This window comes from Lates calcarifer, unplaced genomic scaffold (genome assembly GCF_001640805.2).
Source record: "Lates calcarifer isolate ASB-BC8 unplaced genomic scaffold, TLL_Latcal_v3 _unitig_2537_quiver_3296, whole genome shotgun sequence".
Classification (NCBI taxonomy): domain Eukaryota; kingdom Metazoa; phylum Chordata; class Actinopteri; family Centropomidae; genus Lates; species Lates calcarifer.
In genome coordinates, this window is record NW_026116285.1 from 1 (window position 1) to 19,418 (window position 19,418).

General features: G+C 44.9%; 1 long non-coding RNA gene across 10 annotated transcripts; it reads left to right on the plus strand.

The window, feature by feature from the left end:
- The first annotated feature begins 94 nt into the window (after positions 1 to 94).
- On the plus strand, positions 95 to 18,753 carry LOC127140222 (uncharacterized). 10 transcript variants are annotated; one of them, XR_007810588.1, is made up of 9 exons: positions 95 to 337; positions 1,647 to 2,289; positions 2,696 to 3,626; positions 4,033 to 4,930; positions 5,346 to 6,276; positions 6,684 to 7,581; positions 7,988 to 8,918; positions 13,313 to 14,210; positions 14,625 to 15,301. It is a non-coding gene; the product is annotated as an uncharacterized LOC127140222 (long non-coding RNA). The 10 variants fall into 10 exon arrangements; XR_007810581.1 differs by lacking the exons at positions 95 to 337; positions 7,988 to 8,918 and adding exons at positions 10,639 to 11,569; positions 11,976 to 12,906 and having other exon boundaries at positions 1,531 to 2,289; XR_007810583.1 differs by lacking the exons at positions 95 to 337; positions 14,625 to 15,301 and adding an exon at positions 18,626 to 18,753 and having other exon boundaries at positions 1,531 to 2,289.
- The last annotated feature ends 665 nt before the right edge of the window (positions 18,754 to 19,418 follow it).

Consider the following 19,418-nt stretch of genomic DNA (forward strand, 5'->3'; position numbering starts at 1 on the left):
GAAGTCATACTATATTAAAGTCGTAGAGTATTGATCATTTTCCTTCATGTGTTTCTCTTTGATTTCCTCCAGGTGTCACCACTTCGTCCGACATCGTCCACGACATCGTCCACGATCGCTGAGACATCGTCAATGATCGGAGAGACATTGTTGAGGATGAGGGAGACATCGTCCTCGATCAGAGACATTGTCCGTGACTCGTGGTGACTCGGTCCCCGATAAGTCGGCATTGCCGGCGTTCATGGAGACATTGTCGATGATCGCAGAGACTTTGTCCATAATCTCAGAGACATTGTCCGCGATCGCAGAGACGTAGTCCACGATCACAGAAGACCAGGTGTCACCACTTCGGGATCGCTGAGACGTCGTCCATGATCGGAGAGACATTGTGAGGATGAGGGAGACATCGTCCACAATCAGAGACATTGTCCGTGATCGCAGAGACCTTGTCAAAGATGAGAGAGACGTTGTCCATGGTCAGAAACATTGTCTCTGCTTCGCAGAGCTCTGCGCAAGAATCGGTAGTGACACTGTGGTTCCTCGATTCGACGGCATGACCGCGATCAGCTGACATTGTTAATGATCACAGAGAAACAGTCTATCATCAGAGACTTGGTCCACGATCACAGACACATTGTCAATGATTGCAGAGACTTTGTCCATAATCTCAGAGACATTGTCCGCGATCACAGAGACGTAGTCCTCGATCACAGAAGATCAGGTGTCACCACTTCATCCACGACATCGTCCATGATCGAGAGACATTGTTGAGGATGAGGGAGACATCGTCCTCGATCAGAGACATTGTCCGTGACTCGTGGTGACTCGGTCCCCGATAAGTCGGCATTGCCGGCGTTCATGGAGACATTGTCGATGATCGCAGAGACTTTGTCCACGATCTCAGAGACATTGTCCACGATCGCATCGTCCACAGAGAGAATCTTCGTACAATGAAGTTCTTTGAGACCAGGACAGAGGCCTCCAGGTAATTCACAAACAGCTTTACATCAACTGTCCAACACAGAGCACTGACATTAAACTGTTTATGTTCAGTATATCAGAAAAGTGGTAATAATAGAAGTAATCGGCATCGAACATGTAAAAAAGTACAATTATTAACAATCATAGTAAAGATATTTCAAATAATATCGTAAATTAAGGTTTTAAAAATGTCAAAAATGTAATAGTATATTAAGCCATTACAATTGTAACCAAAATAAATCACAGTGTAACCTGTTGTCAGTAATTTAATAAAAATGTCATACTGTAGCATGTGGTCACAAATGCTATGCAAACATCTTAGTGTAGTGTGTCGTCAAAGAAGTCATACTATATCAAAGTCGTAGAGTATTGATCATTTTCCTTCATGTGTTTCTCTTTGATTTCCTCCAGGTGTCACCACTTCGTCCACGACATCGTCCACGATCGCTGAGACGTCGTCAATGATCGGAGAGACATTGTTGAGGATGAGGGAGACATCGTCCTCGATCAGAGACATTGTCCGTGACTCGTGGTGACTCGGTCCCGATAAGTCGGCATTGCCGGCGTTCATGGAGACATTGTCGATGATCGCAGAGACTTTGTCCATAATCTCAGAGACATTGTCCGCGATCGCAGAGACGTAGTCCACGATCACAGAAGACCAGGTGTCACCACTTCGTCCACGATCGCTGAGACGTCGTCCATGATCGGAGAGACATTGTTGAGGATGAGGGAGACATCGTCCACAATCAGAGACATTGTCCGTGATCGCAGAGACCTTGTCAAAGATGAGAGAGACGTTGTCCATGGTCAGAAACATTGTCTCTGCTTCGCAGAGCTCTGCGCAAGAATCGGTAGTGACACTGTGGTTCCTCGATTCGACGGCATGACCGCGATCAGCTGACATTGTTAATGATCACAGAGAAACAGTCTATCATCAGAGACTTGGTCCACGATCACAGACACATTGTCAATGATTGCAGAGACTTTGTCCATAATCTCAGAGACATTGTCCGCGATCACAGAGACGTAGTCCTCGATCACAGAAGATCAGGTGTCACCACTTCATCCACGACATCGTCCATGATCGGAGAGACATTGTTGAGGATGAGGGAGACATCGTCCTCGATCAGAGACATTGTCCGTGACTCGTGGTGACTCGGTCCCCGATAAGTCGGCATTGCCGGCGTTCACGGAGACATTGTCGATGATCTCAGAGACTTTGTCCACGATCTCAGAGACATTGTCCGCGATCACAGAGAGTCTTCGTACAGTGACGTTCTTTGAGACCAGGACAGAGGCCTCCAGGTAATTCACAAACAGCTTTACATCAACTGTCCAACACAGAGCACTGACGTTAAACTGTTTATGTTCAGTATATCAGAAAAGTGTAATAATAGAAGTAATCGGCATCGAACATGTAAAAACGTACAATTATTAACAATCATAGTAAAGATATTTCAAATAATATCGTTAATTAAGGCTTTAAAAATGTCAAAAATGTAATAGTATATTAAGCCATTACAATTGTAACCAAAATAAATCACAGTGTAACCTGTTGTCAGTAATTTAATAAAAATGTCATACTGTAGCATGTGGTCACAAATGCTATGCAAACATCTTAGTGTAGTGTGTCGTCAAAGAAGTCATACTATATTAAAGTCGTAGAGTATTGATCATTTTCCTTCATGTGTTTCTCTTTGATTTCCTCCAGGTGTCACCACTTCATCCACGACATCATCCACGACATCGTCCACGATCGCTGAGACATCGTCAATGATCGGAGAGACATTGTTGAGGATGAGGGAGACATCGTCCTCGATCAGAGACATTGTCCGTGACTCGTGGTGACTCGGTCCCCGATAAGTCGGCATTGCCGGCGTTCATGGAGACATTGTCGATGATCGCAGAGACTTTGTCCATAATCTCAGAGACATTGTCCGCGATCGCAGAGACGTAGTCCACGATCACAGAAGACCAGGTGTCACCACTTCGTCCACGATCGCTGAGACGTCGTCCATGATCGGAGAGACATTGTTGAGGATGAGGGAGACATCGTCCACAATCAGAGACATTGTCCGTGATCGCAGAGGCCTTGTCAAAGATGAGAGAGACGTTGTCCATGGTCAGAAACATTGTCTCTGCTTCGCAGAGCTCTGCGCAAGAATCGGTAGTGACACTGTGGTTCCTCGATTCGACGGCATGACCGCGATCAGCTGACATTGTTAATGATCACAGAGAAACAGTCTATCATCAGAGACTTGGTCCACGATCACAGACACATTGTCAATGATTGCAGAGACTTTGTCCATAATCTCAGAGACATTGTCCGCGATCACAGAGACGTAGTCCTCGATCACAGAAGATCAGGTGTCACCACTTCATCCACGACATCGTCCATGATCGGAGAGACATTGTTGAGGATGAGGGAGACATCGTCCTCGATCAGAGACATTGTCCGTGACTCGTGGTGACTCGGTCCCCGATAAGTCGGCATTGCCGGCGTTCATGGAGACATTGTCGATGATCGCAGAGACTTTGTCCACGATCTCAGAGACATTGTCCACGATCGCAGAGACGTCGTCCACGATCGCAGAGAATCTTCGTACGGTGAAGTTCTTTGAGACCAGGACAGAGGCCTCCAGGTAATTCACAATCAGCTTTACATCAACTGTCCAACACAGAGCACTGACATTAAACTGTTTATGTTCAGTATATCAGAAAAGTGTAATAATAGAAGTAATCGGCATCGAACATGTAAAAACGTACAATTATTAACAATCATAGTAAAGATATTTCAAATAATATCGTTAATTAAGGCTTTAAAAATGTCAAAAATGTAATAGTATATTAAGCCATTACAATTGTAACCAAAATAAATCACAGTGTAACCTGTTGTCAGTAATTTAATAAAAATGTCATACTGTAGCATGTGGTCACAAATGCTATGCAAACATCTTAGTGTAGTGTGTCGTCAAAGAAGTCATACTATATTAAAGTCGTAGAGTATTGATCATTTTCCTTCATGTGTTTCTCTTTGATTTCCTCCAGGTGTCACCACTTCGTCCACGACATCGTCCACGATCGCTGAGACGTCGTCAATGATCGGAGAGACATTGTTGAGGATGAGGGAGACATCGTCCTCGATCAGAGACATTGTCCGTGACTCGTGGTGACTCGGTCCCCGATAAGTCGGCATTGCCGGCGTTCATGGAGACATTGTCGATGATCGCAGAGACTTTGTCCATAATCTCAGAGACATTGTCCGCGATCGCAGAGACGTAGTCCACGATCACAGAAGACCAGGTGTCACCACTTCGTCCACGATCGCTGAGACGTCGTCCATGATCGGAGAGACATTGTTGAGGATGAGGGAGACATCGTCCACAATCAGAGACATTGTCCGTGATCGCAGAGACCTTGTCAAAGATGAGAGAGACGTTGTCCATGGTCGGAAACATTGTCTCTGCTTCGCAGAGCTCTGCGCAAGAATCGGTAGTGACACTGTGGTTCCTCGATTCGACGGCATGACCGCGATCAGCTGACATTGTTAATGATCACAGAGAAACAGTCTATCATCAGAGACTTGGTCCACGATCACAGACACATTGTCAATGATTGCAGAGACTTTGTCCATAATCTCAGAGACATTGTCCGCGATCACAGAGACGTAGTCCTCGATCACAGAAGATCAGGTGTCACCACTTCATCCACGACATCGTCCATGATCGGAGAGACATTGTTGAGGATGAGGGAGACATCGTCCTCGATCAGAGACATTGTCCGTGACTCGTGGTGACTCGGTCCCCGATAAGTCGGCATTGCCGGCGTTCACGGAGACATTGTCGATGATCGCAGAGACTTTGTCCACGATCTCAGAGACATTGTCCGCGATCACAGAGAGTCTTCGTACAGTAAAGTTCTTTGAGACCAGGACAGAGGCCTCCAGGTAATTCACAAACAGCTTTACATCAACTGTCCAACACAGAGCACTGACGTTAAACTGTTTATGTTCAGTATATCAGAAAAGTGTAATAATAGAAGTAATCGGCATCGAACATGTAAAAACGTACAATTATTAACAATCATAGTAAAGATATTTCAAATAATATCGTTAATTAAGGCTTTAAAAATGTCAAAAATGTCAAAAATGTAATAGTATATTGAGCCATTACAATTGTAACCAAAATAAATCACAGTGTAACCTGTTGTCAGTAATTTAATAAAAATGTCATACTGTAGCATGTGGTCACAAATGCTATGCAAACATCTTAGTGTAGTGTGTCGTCAAAGAAGTCATACTATATTAAAGTCGTAGAGTATTGATCATTTTCCTTCATGTGTTTCTCTTTGATTTCCTCCAGGTGTCACCACTTCATCCACGACATCATCCACGACATCGTCCACGATCGCTGAGACATCGTCAATGATCGGAGAGACATTGTTGAGGATGAGGGAGACATCGTCCTCGATCAGAGACATTGTCCGTGACTCGTGGTGACTCGGTCCCCGATAAGTCGGCATTGCCGGCGTTCATGGAGACATTGTCGATGATCGCAGAGACTTTGTCCATAATCTCAGAGACATTGTCCGCGATCGCAGAGACGTAGTCCACGATCACAGAAGACCAGGTGTCACCACTTCGTCCACGATCGCTGAGACGTCGTCCATGATCGGAGAGACATTGTTGAGGATGAGGGAGACATCGTCCACAATCAGAGACATTGTCCGTGATCGCAGAGACCTTGTCAAAGATGAGAGAGACGTTGTCCATGGTCAGAAACATTGTCTCTGCTTCGCAGAGCTCTGCGCAAGAATCGGTAGTGACACTGTGGTTCCTCGATTCGACGGCATGACCGCGATCAGCTGACATTGTTAATGATCACAGAGAAACAGTCTATCATCAGAGACTTGGTCCACGATCACAGACACATTGTCAATGATTGCAGAGACTTTGTCCATAATCTCAGAGACATTGTCCGCGATCACAGAGACGTAGTCCTCGATCACAGAAGATCAGGTGTCACCACTTCATCCACGACATCGTCCATGATCGGAGAGACATTGTTGAGGATGAGGGAGACATCGTCCTCGATCAGAGACATTGTCCGTGACTCGTGGTGACTCGGTCCCCGATAAGTCGGCATTGCCGGCGTTCATGGAGACATTGTCGATGATCGCAGAGACTTTGTCCACGATCTCAGAGACATTGTCCACGATCGCAGAGACGTCGTCCACGATCGCAGAGAATCTTCGTACAATGAAGTTCTTTGAGACCAGGACAGAGGCCTCCAGGTAATTCACAATCAGCTTTACATCAACTGTCCAACACAGAGCACTGACATTAAACTGTTTATGTTCAGTATATCAGAAAAGTGTAATAATAGAAGTAATCGGCATCGAACATGTAAAAAAGTACAATTATTAACAATCATAGTAAAGATATTTCAAATAATATCGTAAATTAAGGCTTTTAAAAATGTCAAAAATGTAATAGTATATTAAGCCATTACAATTGTAACCAAAATAAATCACAGTGTAACCTGTTGTCAGTAATTTAATAAAAATGTCATACTGTAGCATGTGGTCACAAATGCTATGCAAACATCTTAGTGTAGTGTGTCGTCAAAGAAGTCATACTATATCAAAGTCGTAGAGTATTGATCATTTTCCTTCATGTGTTTCTCTTTGATTTCCTCCAGGTGTCACCACTTCGTCCACGACATCGTCCACGATCGCTGAGACGTCGTCAATGATCGGAGAGACATTGTTGAGGATGAGGGAGACATCGTCCTCGATCAGAGACATTGTCCGTGACTCGTGGTGACTCGGTCCCCGATAAGTCGGCATTGCCGGCGTTCATGGAGACATTGTCGATGATCGCAGAGACTTTGTCCATAATCTCAGAGACATTGTCCGCGATCGCAGAGACGTAGTCCACGATCACAGAAGACCAGGTGTCACCACTTCGTCCACGATCGCTGAGACGTCGTCCATGATCGGAGAGACATTGTTGAGGATGAGGGAGACATCGTCCACAATCAGAGACATTGTCCGTGATCGCAGAGACCTTGTCAAAGATGAGAGAGACGTTGTCCATGGTCAGAAACATTGTCTCTGCTTCGCAGAGCTCTGCGCAAGAATCGGTAGTGACACTGTGGTTCCTCGATTCGACGGCATGACCGCGATCAGCTGACATTGTTAATGATCACAGAGAAACAGTCTATCATCAGAGACTTGGTCCACGATCACAGACACATTGTCAATGATTGCAGAGACTTTGTCCATAATCTCAGAGACATTGTCCGCGATCACAGAGACGTAGTCCTCGATCACAGAAGATCAGGTGTCACCACTTCATCCACGACATCGTCCATGATCGGAGAGACATTGTTGAGGATGAGGGAGACATCGTCCTCGATCAGAGACATTGTCCGTGACTCGTGGTGACTCGGTCCCCGATAAGTCGGCATTGCCGGCGTTCACGGAGACATTGTCGATGATCTCAGAGACTTTGTCCACGATCTCAGAGACATTGTCCGCGATCACAGAGAGTCTTCGTACAGTGACGTTCTTTGAGACCAGGACAGAGGCCTCCAGGTAATTCACAAACAGCTTTACATCAACTGTCCAACACAGAGCACTGACGTTAAACTGTTTATGTTCAGTATATCAGAAAAGTGTAATAATAGAAGTAATCGGCATCGAACATGTAAAAACGTACAATTATTAACAATCATAGTAAAGATATTTCAAATAATATCGTTAATTAAGGCTTTAAAAATGTCAAAAATGTAATAGTATATTAAGCCATTACAATTGTAACCAAAATAAATCACAGTGTAACCTGTTGTCAGTAATTTAATAAAAATGTCATACTGTAGCATGTGGTCACAAATGCTATGCAAACATCTTAGTGTAGTGTGTCGTCAAAGAAGTCATACTATATTAAAGTCGTAGAGTATTGATCATTTTCCTTCATGTGTTTCTCTTTGATTTCCTCCAGGTGTCACCACTTCATCCACGACATCATCCACGACATCGTCCACGATCGCTGAGACATCGTCAATGATCGGAGAGACATTGTTGAGGATGAGGGAGACATCGTCCTCGATCAGAGACATTGTCCGTGACTCGTGGTGACTCGGTCCCCGATAAGTCGGCATTGCCGGCGTTCATGGAGACATTGTCGATGATCGCAGAGACTTTGTCCATAATCTCAGAGACATTGTCCGCGATCGCAGAGACGTAGTCCACGATCACAGAAGACCAGGTGTCACCACTTCGTCCACGATCGCTGAGACGTCGTCCATGATCGGAGAGACATTGTTGAGGATGAGGGAGACATCGTCCACAATCAGAGACATTGTCCGTGATCGCAGAGGCCTTGTCAAAGATGAGAGAGACGTTGTCCATGGTCAGAAACATTGTCTCTGCTTCGCAGAGCTCTGCGCAAGAATCGGTAGTGACACTGTGGTTCCTCGATTCGACGGCATGACCGCGATCAGCTGACATTGTTAATGATCACAGAGAAACAGTCTATCATCAGAGACTTGGTCCACGATCACAGACACATTGTCAATGATTGCAGAGACTTTGTCCATAATCTCAGAGACATTGTCCGCGATCACAGAGACGTAGTCCTCGATCACAGAAGATCAGGTGTCACCACTTCATCCACGACATCGTCCATGATCGGAGAGACATTGTTGAGGATGAGGGAGACATCGTCCTCGATCAGAGACATTGTCCGTGACTCGTGGTGACTCGGTCCCCGATAAGTCGGCATTGCCGGCGTTCATGGAGACATTGTCGATGATCGCAGAGACTTTGTCCACGATCTCAGAGACATTGTCCACGATCGCAGAGACGTCGTCCACGATCGCAGAGAATCTTCGTACGGTGAAGTTCTTTGAGACCAGGACAGAGGCCTCCAGGTAATTCACAATCAGCTTTACATCAACTGTCCAACACAGAGCACTGACATTAAACTGTTTATGTTCAGTATATCAGAAAAGTGTAATAATAGAAGTAATCGGCATCGAACATGTAAAAACGTACAATTATTAACAATCATAGTAAAGATATTTCAAATAATATCGTTAATTAAGGCTTTAAAAATGTCAAAAATGTAATAGTATATTAAGCCATTACAATTGTAACCAAAATAAATCACAGTGTAACCTGTTGTCAGTAATTTAATAAAAATGTCATACTGTAGCATGTGGTCACAAATGCTATGCAAACATCTTAGTGTAGTGTGTCGTCAAAGAAGTCATACTATATTAAAGTCGTAGAGTATTGATCATTTTCCTTCATGTGTTTCTCTTTGATTTCCTCCAGGTGTCACCACTTCGTCCACGACATCGTCCACGATCGCTGAGACGTCGTCAATGATCGGAGAGACATTGTTGAGGATGAGGGAGACATCGTCCTCGATCAGAGACATTGTCCGTGACTCGTGGTGACTCGGTCCCCGATAAGTCGGCATTGCCGGCGTTCATGGAGACATTGTCGATGATCGCAGAGACTTTGTCCATAATCTCAGAGACATTGTCCGCGATCGCAGAGACGTAGTCCACGATCACAGAAGACCAGGTGTCACCACTTCGTCCACGATCGCTGAGACGTCGTCCATGATCGGAGAGACATTGTTGAGGATGAGGGAGACATCGTCCACAATCAGAGACATTGTCCGTGATCGCAGAGACCTTGTCAAAGATGAGAGAGACGTTGTCCATGGTCGGAAACATTGTCTCTGCTTCGCAGAGCTCTGCGCAAGAATCGGTAGTGACACTGTGGTTCCTCGATTCGACGGCATGACCGCGATCAGCTGACATTGTTAATGATCACAGAGAAACAGTCTATCATCAGAGACTTGGTCCACGATCACAGACACATTGTCAATGATTGCAGAGACTTTGTCCATAATCTCAGAGACATTGTCCGCGATCACAGAGACGTAGTCCTCGATCACAGAAGATCAGGTGTCACCACTTCATCCACGACATCGTCCATGATCGGAGAGACATTGTTGAGGATGAGGGAGACATCGTCCTCGATCAGAGACATTGTCCGTGACTCGTGGTGACTCGGTCCCCGATAAGTCGGCATTGCCGGCGTTCACGGAGACATTGTCGATGATCGCAGAGACTTTGTCCACGATCTCAGAGACATTGTCCCGCGATCACAGAGAGTCTTCGTACAGTAAAGTTCTTTGAGACCAGGACAGAGGCCTCCAGGTAATTCACAAACAGCTTTACATCAACTGTCCAACACAGAGCACTGACGTTAAACTGTTTATGTTCAGTATATCAGAAAAGTGTAATAATAGAAGTAATCGGCATCGAACATGTAAAAACGTACAATTATTAACAATCATAGTAAAGATATTTCAAATAATATCGTTAATTAAGGCTTTAAAAATGTCAAAAATGTCAAAAATGTAATAGTATATTGAGCCATTACAATTGTAACCAAAATAAATCACAGTGTAACCTGTTGTCAGTAATTTAATAAAAATGTCATACTGTAGCATGTGGTCACAAATGCTATGCAAACATCTTAGTGTAGTGTGTCGTCAAAGAAGTCATACTATATTAAAGTCGTAGAGTATTGATCATTTTCCTTCATGTGTTTCTCTTTGATTTCCTCCAGGTGTCACCACTTCATCCACGACATCATCCACGACATCGTCCACGATCGCTGAGACATCGTCAATGATCGGAGAGACATTGTTGAGGATGAGGGAGACATCGTCCTCGATCAGAGACATTGTCCGTGACTCGTGGTGACTCGGTCCCCGATAAGTCGGCATTGCCGGCGTTCATGGAGACATTGTCGATGATCGCAGAGACTTTGTCCATAATCTCAGAGACATTGTCCGCGATCGCAGAGACGTAGTCCACGATCACAGAAGACCAGGTGTCACCACTTCGTCCACGATCGCTGAGACGTCGTCCATGATCGGAGAGACATTGTTGAGGATGAGGGAGACATCGTCCACAATCAGAGACATTGTCCGTGATCGCAGAGACCTTGTCAAAGATGAGAGAGACGTTGTCCATGGTCAGAAACATTGTCTCTGCTTCGCAGAGCTCTGCGCAAGAATCGGTAGTGACACTGTGGTTCCTCGATTCGACGGCATGACCGCGATCAGCTGACATTGTTAATGATCACAGAGAAACAGTCTATCATCAGAGACTTGGTCCACGATCACAGACACATTGTCAATGATTGCAGAGACTTTGTCCATAATCTCAGAGACATTGTCCGCGATCACAGAGACGTAGTCCTCGATCACAGAAGATCAGGTGTCACCACTTCATCCACGACATCGTCCATGATCGGAGAGACATTGTTGAGGATGAGGGAGACATCGTCCTCGATCAGAGACATTGTCCGTGACTCGTGGTGACTCGGTCCCCGATAAGTCGGCATTGCCGGCATTCATGGAGACATTGTCGATGATCGCAGAGACTTTGTCCACGATCTCAGAGACATTGTCCACGATCGCAGAGACGTTGTCCACGATCGCAGAGAATCTTCGTACAATGAAGTTCTTTGAGACCAGGACAGAGGCCTCCAGGTAATTCACAATCAGCTTTACATCAACTGTCCAACACAGAGCACTGACATTAAACTGTTTATGTTCAGTATATCAGAAAAGTGTAATAATAGAAGTAATCGGCATCGAACATGTAAAAAAGTACAATTATTAATAATCATAATAAAGATATTTCAAATAATATCGTTAATTAAGGCTTTAAAAATGTCAAAAATGTAATAGTATATTAAGCCATTACAATTGTAACCAAAATAAATCACAGTGTAACCTGTTGTCAGTAATTTAATAAAAATGTCATACTGTAGCATGTGGTCACAAATGCTATGCAAACATCTTAGTGTAGTGTGTCGTCAAAGAAGTCATACTATATTAAAGTCGTAGAGTATTGATCATTTTCCTTCATGTGTTTCTCTTTGATTTCCTCCAGGTGTCACCACTTCATCCACGACATCATCCACGACATCGTCCACGATCGCTGAGACATCGTCAATGATCGGAGAGACATTGTTGAGGATGAGGGAGACATCGTCCTCGATCAGAGACATTGTCCGTGACTCGTGGTGACTCGGTCCCCGATAAGTCGGCATTGCCGGCGTTCATGGAGACATTGTCGATGATCGCAGAGACTTTGTCCATAATCTCAGAGACATTGTCCGCGATCGCAGAGACGTAGTCCACGATCACAGAAGACCAGGTGTCACCACTTCGTCCACGATCGCTGAGACGTCGTCCATGATCGGAGAGACATTGTTGAGGATGAGGGAGACATCGTCCACAATCAGAGACATTGTCCGTGATCGCAGAGACCTTGTCAAAGATGAGAGAGACGTTGTCCATGGTCAGAAACATTGTCTCTGCTTCGCAGAGCTCTGCGCAAGAATCGGTAGTGACACTGTGGTTCCTCGATTCGACGGCATGACCGCGATCAGCTGACATTGTTAATGATCACAGAGAAACAGTCTATCATCAGAGACTTGGTCCACGATCACAGACACATTGTCAATGATTGCAGAGACTTTGTCCATAATCTCAGAGACATTGTCCGCGATCACAGAGACGTAGTCCTCGATCACAGAAGATCAGGTGTCACCACTTCATCCACGACATCGTCCATGATCGGAGAGACATTGTTGAGGATGAGGGAGACATCGTCCTCGATCAGAGACATTGTCCGTGACTCGTGGTGACTCGGTCCCCGATAAGTCGGCATTGCCGGCGTTCATGGAGACATTGTCGATGATCGCAGAGACTTTGTCCACGATCTCAGAGACATTGTCCACGATCGCAGAGACGTCGTCCACGATCGCAGAGAATCTTCGTACGGTGAAGTTCTTTGAGACCAGGACAGAGGCCTCCAGGTAATTCACAATCAGCTTTACATCAACTGTCCAACACAGAGCACTGACATTAAACTGTTTATGTTCAGTATATCAGAAAAGTGTAATAATAGAAGTAATCGGCATCGAACATGTAAAAACGTACAATTATTAACAATCATAGTAAAGATATTTCAAATAATATCGTTAATTAAGGCTTTAAAAATGTCAAAAATGTAATAGTATATTAAGCCATTACAATTGTAACCAAAATAAATCACAGTGTAACCTGTTGTCAGTAATTTAATAAAAATGTCATACTGTAGCATGTGGTCACAAATGCTATGCAAACATCTTAGTGTAGTGTGTCGTCAAAGAAGTCATACTATATTAAAGTCGTAGAGTATTGATCATTTTCCTTCATGTGTTTCTCTTTGATTTCCTCCAGGTGTCACCACTTCGTCCACGACATCGTCCACGATCGCTGAGACGTCGTCAATGATCGGAGAGACATTGTTGAGGATGAGGGAGACATCGTCCTCGATCAGAGACATTGTCCGTGACTCGTGGTGACTCGGTCCCCGATAAGTCGGCATTGCCGGCGTTCATGGAGACATTGTCGATGATCGCAGAGACTTTGTCCATAATCTCAGAGACATTGTCCGCGATCGCAGAGACGTAGTCCACGATCACAGAAGACCAGGTGTCACCACTTCGTCCACGATCGCTGAGACGTCGTCCATGATCGGAGAGACATTGTTGAGGATGAGGGAGACATCGTCCACAATCAGAGACATTGTCCGTGATCGCAGAGACCTTGTCAAAGATGAGAGAGACGTTGTCCATGGTCGGAAACATTGTCTCTGCTTCGCAGAGCTCTGCGCAAGAATCGGTAGTGACACTGTGGTTCCTCGATTCGACGGCATGACCGCGATCAGCTGACATTGTTAATGATCACAGAGAAACAGTCTATCATCAGAGACTTGGTCCACGATCACAGACACATTGTCAATGATTGCAGAGACTTTGTCCATAATCTCAGAGACATTGTCCGCGATCACAGAGACGTAGTCCTCGATCACAGAAGATCAGGTGTCACCACTTCATCCACGACATCGTCCATGATCGGAGAGACATTGTTGAGGATGAGGGAGACATCGTCCTCGATCAGAGACATTGTCCGTGACTCGTGGTGACTCGGTCCCCGATAAGTCGGCATTGCCGGCGTTCACGGAGACATTGTCGATGATCGCAGAGACTTTGTCCACGATCTCAGAGACATTGTCCGCGATCACAGAGAGTCTTCGTACAGTAAAGTTCTTTGAGACCAGGACAGAGGCCTCCAGGTAATTCACAAACAGCTTTACATCAACTGTCCAACACAGAGCACTGACGTTAAACTGTTTATGTTCAGTATATCAGAAAAGTGTAATAATAGAAGTAATCGGCATCGAACATGTAAAAACGTACAATTATTAACAATCATAGTAAAGATATTTCAAATAATATCGTTAATTAAGGCTTTAAAATGTCAAAAATGTCAAAAATGTAATAGTATATTGAGCCATTACAATTGTAACCAAAATAAATCACAGTGTAACCTGTTGTCAGTAATTTAATAAAAATGTCATACTGTAGCATGTGGTCACAAATGCTATGCAAACATCTTAGTGTAGTGTGTCGTCAAAGAAGTCATACTATATTAAAGTCGTAGAGTATTGATCATTTTCCTTCATGTGTTTCTCTTTGATTTCCTCCAGGTGTCACCACTTCATCCACGACATCATCCACGACATCGTCCACGATCGCTGAGACATCGTCAATGATCGGAGAGACATTGTTGAGGATGAGGGAGACATCGTCCTCGATCAGAGACATTGTCCGTGACTCGTGGTGACTCGGTCCCCGATAAGTCGGCATTGCCGGCGTTCATGGAGACATTGTCGATGATCGCAGAGACTTTGTCCATAATCTCAGAGACATTGTCCGCGATCGCAGAGACGTAGTCCACGATCACAGAAGACCAGGTGTCACCACTTCGTCCACGATCGCTGAGACGTCGTCCATGATCGGAGAGACATTGTTGAGGATGAGGGAGACATCGTCCACAATCAGAGACATTGTCCGTGATCGCAGAGACCTTGTCAAAGATGAGAGAGACGTTGTCCATGGTCAGAAACATTGTCTCTGCTTCGCAGAGCTCTGCGCAAGAATCGGTAGTGACACTGTGGTTCCTCGATTCGACGGCATGACCGCGATCAGCTGACATTGTTAATGATCACAGAGAAACAGTCTATCATCAGAGACTTGGTCCACGATCACAGACACATTGTCAATGATTGCAGAGACTTTGTCCATAATCTCAGAGACATTGTCCGCGATCACAGAGACGTAGTCCTCGATCACAGAAGATCAGGTGTCACCACTTCATCCACGACATCGTCCATGATCGGAGAGACATTGTTGAGGATGAGGGAGACATCGTCCTCGATCAGAGACATTGTCCGTGACTCGTGGTGACTCGGTCCCCGATAAGTCGGCATTGCCGGCGTTCATGGAGACATTGTCGATGATCGCAGAGACTTTGTCCACGATCTCAGAGACATTGTCCACGATCGCAGAGACGTCGTCCACGATCGCAGAGAATCTTCGTACAATGAAGTTCTTTGAGACCAGGACAGAGGCCTCCAGGTAATTCACAATCAGCTTTACATCAACTGTCCAACACAGAGCACTGACATTAAACTGTTTATGTTCAGTATATCAGAAAAGTGTAATAATAGAAGTAATCGGCATCGAACATGTAAAAAAGTACAATTATTAATCAATCATAGTAAAGATATTTCAAATAATATCGTTAATTAAGGCTTTAAAAATGTCAAAAATGTAATAGTATATTAAGCCATTACAATTGTAACCAAAATAAATCACAGTGTAACCTGTTGTCAGTAATTTAATAAAAATGTCATACTGTAGCATGTGGTCACAAATGCTATGCAAACATCTTAGTGTAGTGTGTCGTCAAAGAAGTCATACTATATTAAAGTCGTAGAGTATTGATCATTTTCCTTCATGTGTTTCTCTTTGATTTCCTCCAGGTGTCACCACTTCACCGACTTCGTCCACGACATCGTCCACGATCGCTGAGACGTCGTCAATGATCGGAGAGACATTGTTGAGGATGAGGGAGACATCGTCCTCGATCAGAGACATTGTCCGTGACTCGTGGTGACTCGGTCCCCGATAAGTCGGCATTGCCGGCGTTCATGGAGACATTGTCGATGATCGCAGAGACTTTGTCCATAATCTCAGAGACATTGTCCGCGATCGCAGAGACGTAGTCCACGATCACAGAAGACCAGGTGTCACCACTTCGTCCACGATCGCTGAGACGTCGTCCATGATCGGAGAGACATTGTTGAGGATGAGGGAGACATCGTCCACAATCAGAGACATTGTCCGTGATCGCAGAGACCTTGTCAAAGATGAGAGAGACGTTGTCCATGGTCAGAAACATTGTCTCTGCTTCGCAGAGCTCTGCGCAAGAATCGGTAGTGACACTGTGGTTCCTCGATTCGACGGCATGACCGCGATCAGCTGACATTGTTAATGATCACAGAGAAACAGTCTATCATCAGAGACTTGGTCCACGATCACAGACACATTGTCAATGATTGCAGAGACTTTGTCCATAATCTCAGAGACATTGTCCGCGATCACAGAGACGTAGTCCTCGATCACAGAAGATCAGGTGTCACCACTTCATCCACGACATCGTCCATGATCGGAGAGACATTGTTGAGGATGAGGGAGACATCGTCCTCGATCAGAGACATTGTCCGTGACTCGTGGTGACTCGGTCCCCGATAAGTCGGCATTGCCGGCGTTCACGGAGACATTGTCGATGATCTCAGAGACTTTGTCCACGATCTCAGAGACATTGTCCGCGATCACAGAGAGTCTTCGTACAGTGACGTTCTTTGAGACCAGGACAGAGGCCTCCAGGTAATTCACAAACAGCTTTACATCAACTGTCCAACACAGAGCACTGACGTTAAACTGTTTATGTTCAGTATATCAGAAAAGTGTAATAATAGAAGTAATCGGCATCGAACATGTAAAAACGTACAATTATTAACAATCATAGTAAAGATATTTCAAATAATATCGTTAATTAAGGCTTTAAAAATGTCAAAAATGTCAAAAATGTAATAGTATATTAGAGCCATTACAATTGTAACCAAAATAAATCACAGTGTAACCTGTTGTCAGTAATTTAATAAAAATGTCATACTGTAGCATGTGGTCACAAATGCTATGCAAACATCTTAGTGTAGTGTGTCGTCAAAGAAGTCATACTATATTAAAGTCGTAGAGTATTGATCATTTTCCTTCATGTGTTTCTCTTTGATTTCCTCCAGGTGTCACCACTTCATCCACGACATCATCCACGACATCGTCCACGATCGCTGAGACATCGTCAATGATCGGAGAGACATTGTTGAGGATGAGGGAGACATCGTCCTCGATCAGAGACATTGTCCGTGACTCGTGGTGACTCGGTCCCCGATAAGTCGGCATTGCCGGCGTTCATGGAGACATTGTCGATGATCGCAGAGACTTTGTCCATAATCTCAGAGACATTGTCCGCGATCGCAGAGACGTAGTCCACGATCACAGAAGACCAGGTGTCACCACTTCGTCCACGATCGCTGAGACGTCGTCCATGATCGGAGAGACATTGTTGAGGATGAGGGAGACATCGTCCACAATCAGAGACATTGTCCGTGATCGCAGAGGCCTTGTCAAAGATGAGAGAGACGTTGTCCATGGTCAGAAAACATTGTCTCTGCTTCGCAGAGCTCTGCGCAAGAATCGGTAGTGACACTGTGGTTCCTCGATTCGACGGCATGACCGCGATCAGCTGACATTGTTAATGATCACAGAGAAACAGTCTATCATCAGAGACTTGGTCCACGATCACAGACACATTGTCAATGATTGCAGAGACTTTGTCCATAATCTCAGAGACATTGTCCGCGATCACCAGAGACGTAGTCCTCGATCACAGAAGATCAGGTGTCACCACTTCATCCACGACATCGTCCATGATCGGAGAGACATTGTTGAGGATGAGGGAGACATCGTCCTCGATCAGAGACATTGTCCGTGACTCGTGGTGACTCGGTCCCCGATAAGTCGGCATTGCCGGCGTTCATGGAGACATTGTCGATGATCGCAGAGACTTTGTCCACGATCTCAGAGACATTGTCCACGATCGCAGAGACGTCGTCCACGATCGCAGAGAATCTTCGTACGGTGAAGTTCTTTGAGACCAGGACAGAGGCCTCCAGGTAATTCACAATCAGCTTTACATCAACTGTCCAACACAGAGCACTGACATTAAACTGTTTATGTTCAGTATATCAGAAAAGTGTAATAATAGAAGTAATCGGCATCGAACATGTAAAAACGTACAATTATTAACAATCATAGTAAAGATATTTCAAATAATATCGTTAATTAAGGCTTTAAAAATGTCAAAAATGTTAATAGTATATTAAGCCATTACAATTGTAACCAAAATAAATCACAGTGTAACCTGTTGTCAGTAATTTAATAAAAATGTCATACTGTAGCATGTGGTCACAAATGCTATGCAAACATCTTAGTGTAGTGTGTCGTCAAAGAAGTCATACTATATTAAAGTCGTAGAGTATTGATCATTTTCCTTCATGTGTTTCTCTTTGATTTCCTCCAGGTGTCACCACTTCATCCACGACATCATCCACGACATCGTCCACGATCGCTGAGACATCGTCAATGATCGGAGAGACATTGTTGAGGATGAGGGAGACATCGTCCTCGATCAGAGACATTGTCCGTGACTCGTGGGTGACTCGGTCCCCGATAAGTCGGGCATTGCCGGCGTTCATGGAGACATTGTCGATGATCGCAGAGACTTTGTCCATAATCTCAGAGACATTGTCCGCGATCGCAGAGACGTAGTCCACGATCACAGAAGACCAGGTGTCACCACTTCGTCCACGATCGCTGAGACGTCGTCCATGATCGGAGAGACATTGTTGAGGATGAGGGAGACATCGTCCACAATCAGAGACATTGTCCGTGATCGCAGAGACCTTGTCAAAAGATGAGAGAGACGTTGTCCATGGTCAGAAACATTGTCTCTGCTTCGCAGAGCTCTGCGCAAGAATCGGTAGTGACACTGTGGGTTCCTCGATTCGACGGCATGGACCGCGATCAGCTGACATTGTTAATGATCACAGAGAAACAGTCTATCATCAGAGACTTGGTCCACGATCACAGACACATTGTCAATGATTGCAGAGACTTTGTCCATAATCTCAGAGACATTGTCCGCGATCACAGAGACGTAGTCCTCGATCACAGAAGATCAGGTGTCACCACTTCATCCACGACATCGTCCATGATCGGAGAGACATTGTTGAGGATGAGGGAGACATCGTCCTCGATCAGAGACATTGTCCGTGACTCGTGGTGACTCGGTCCCCGATAAGTCGGCATTGCCG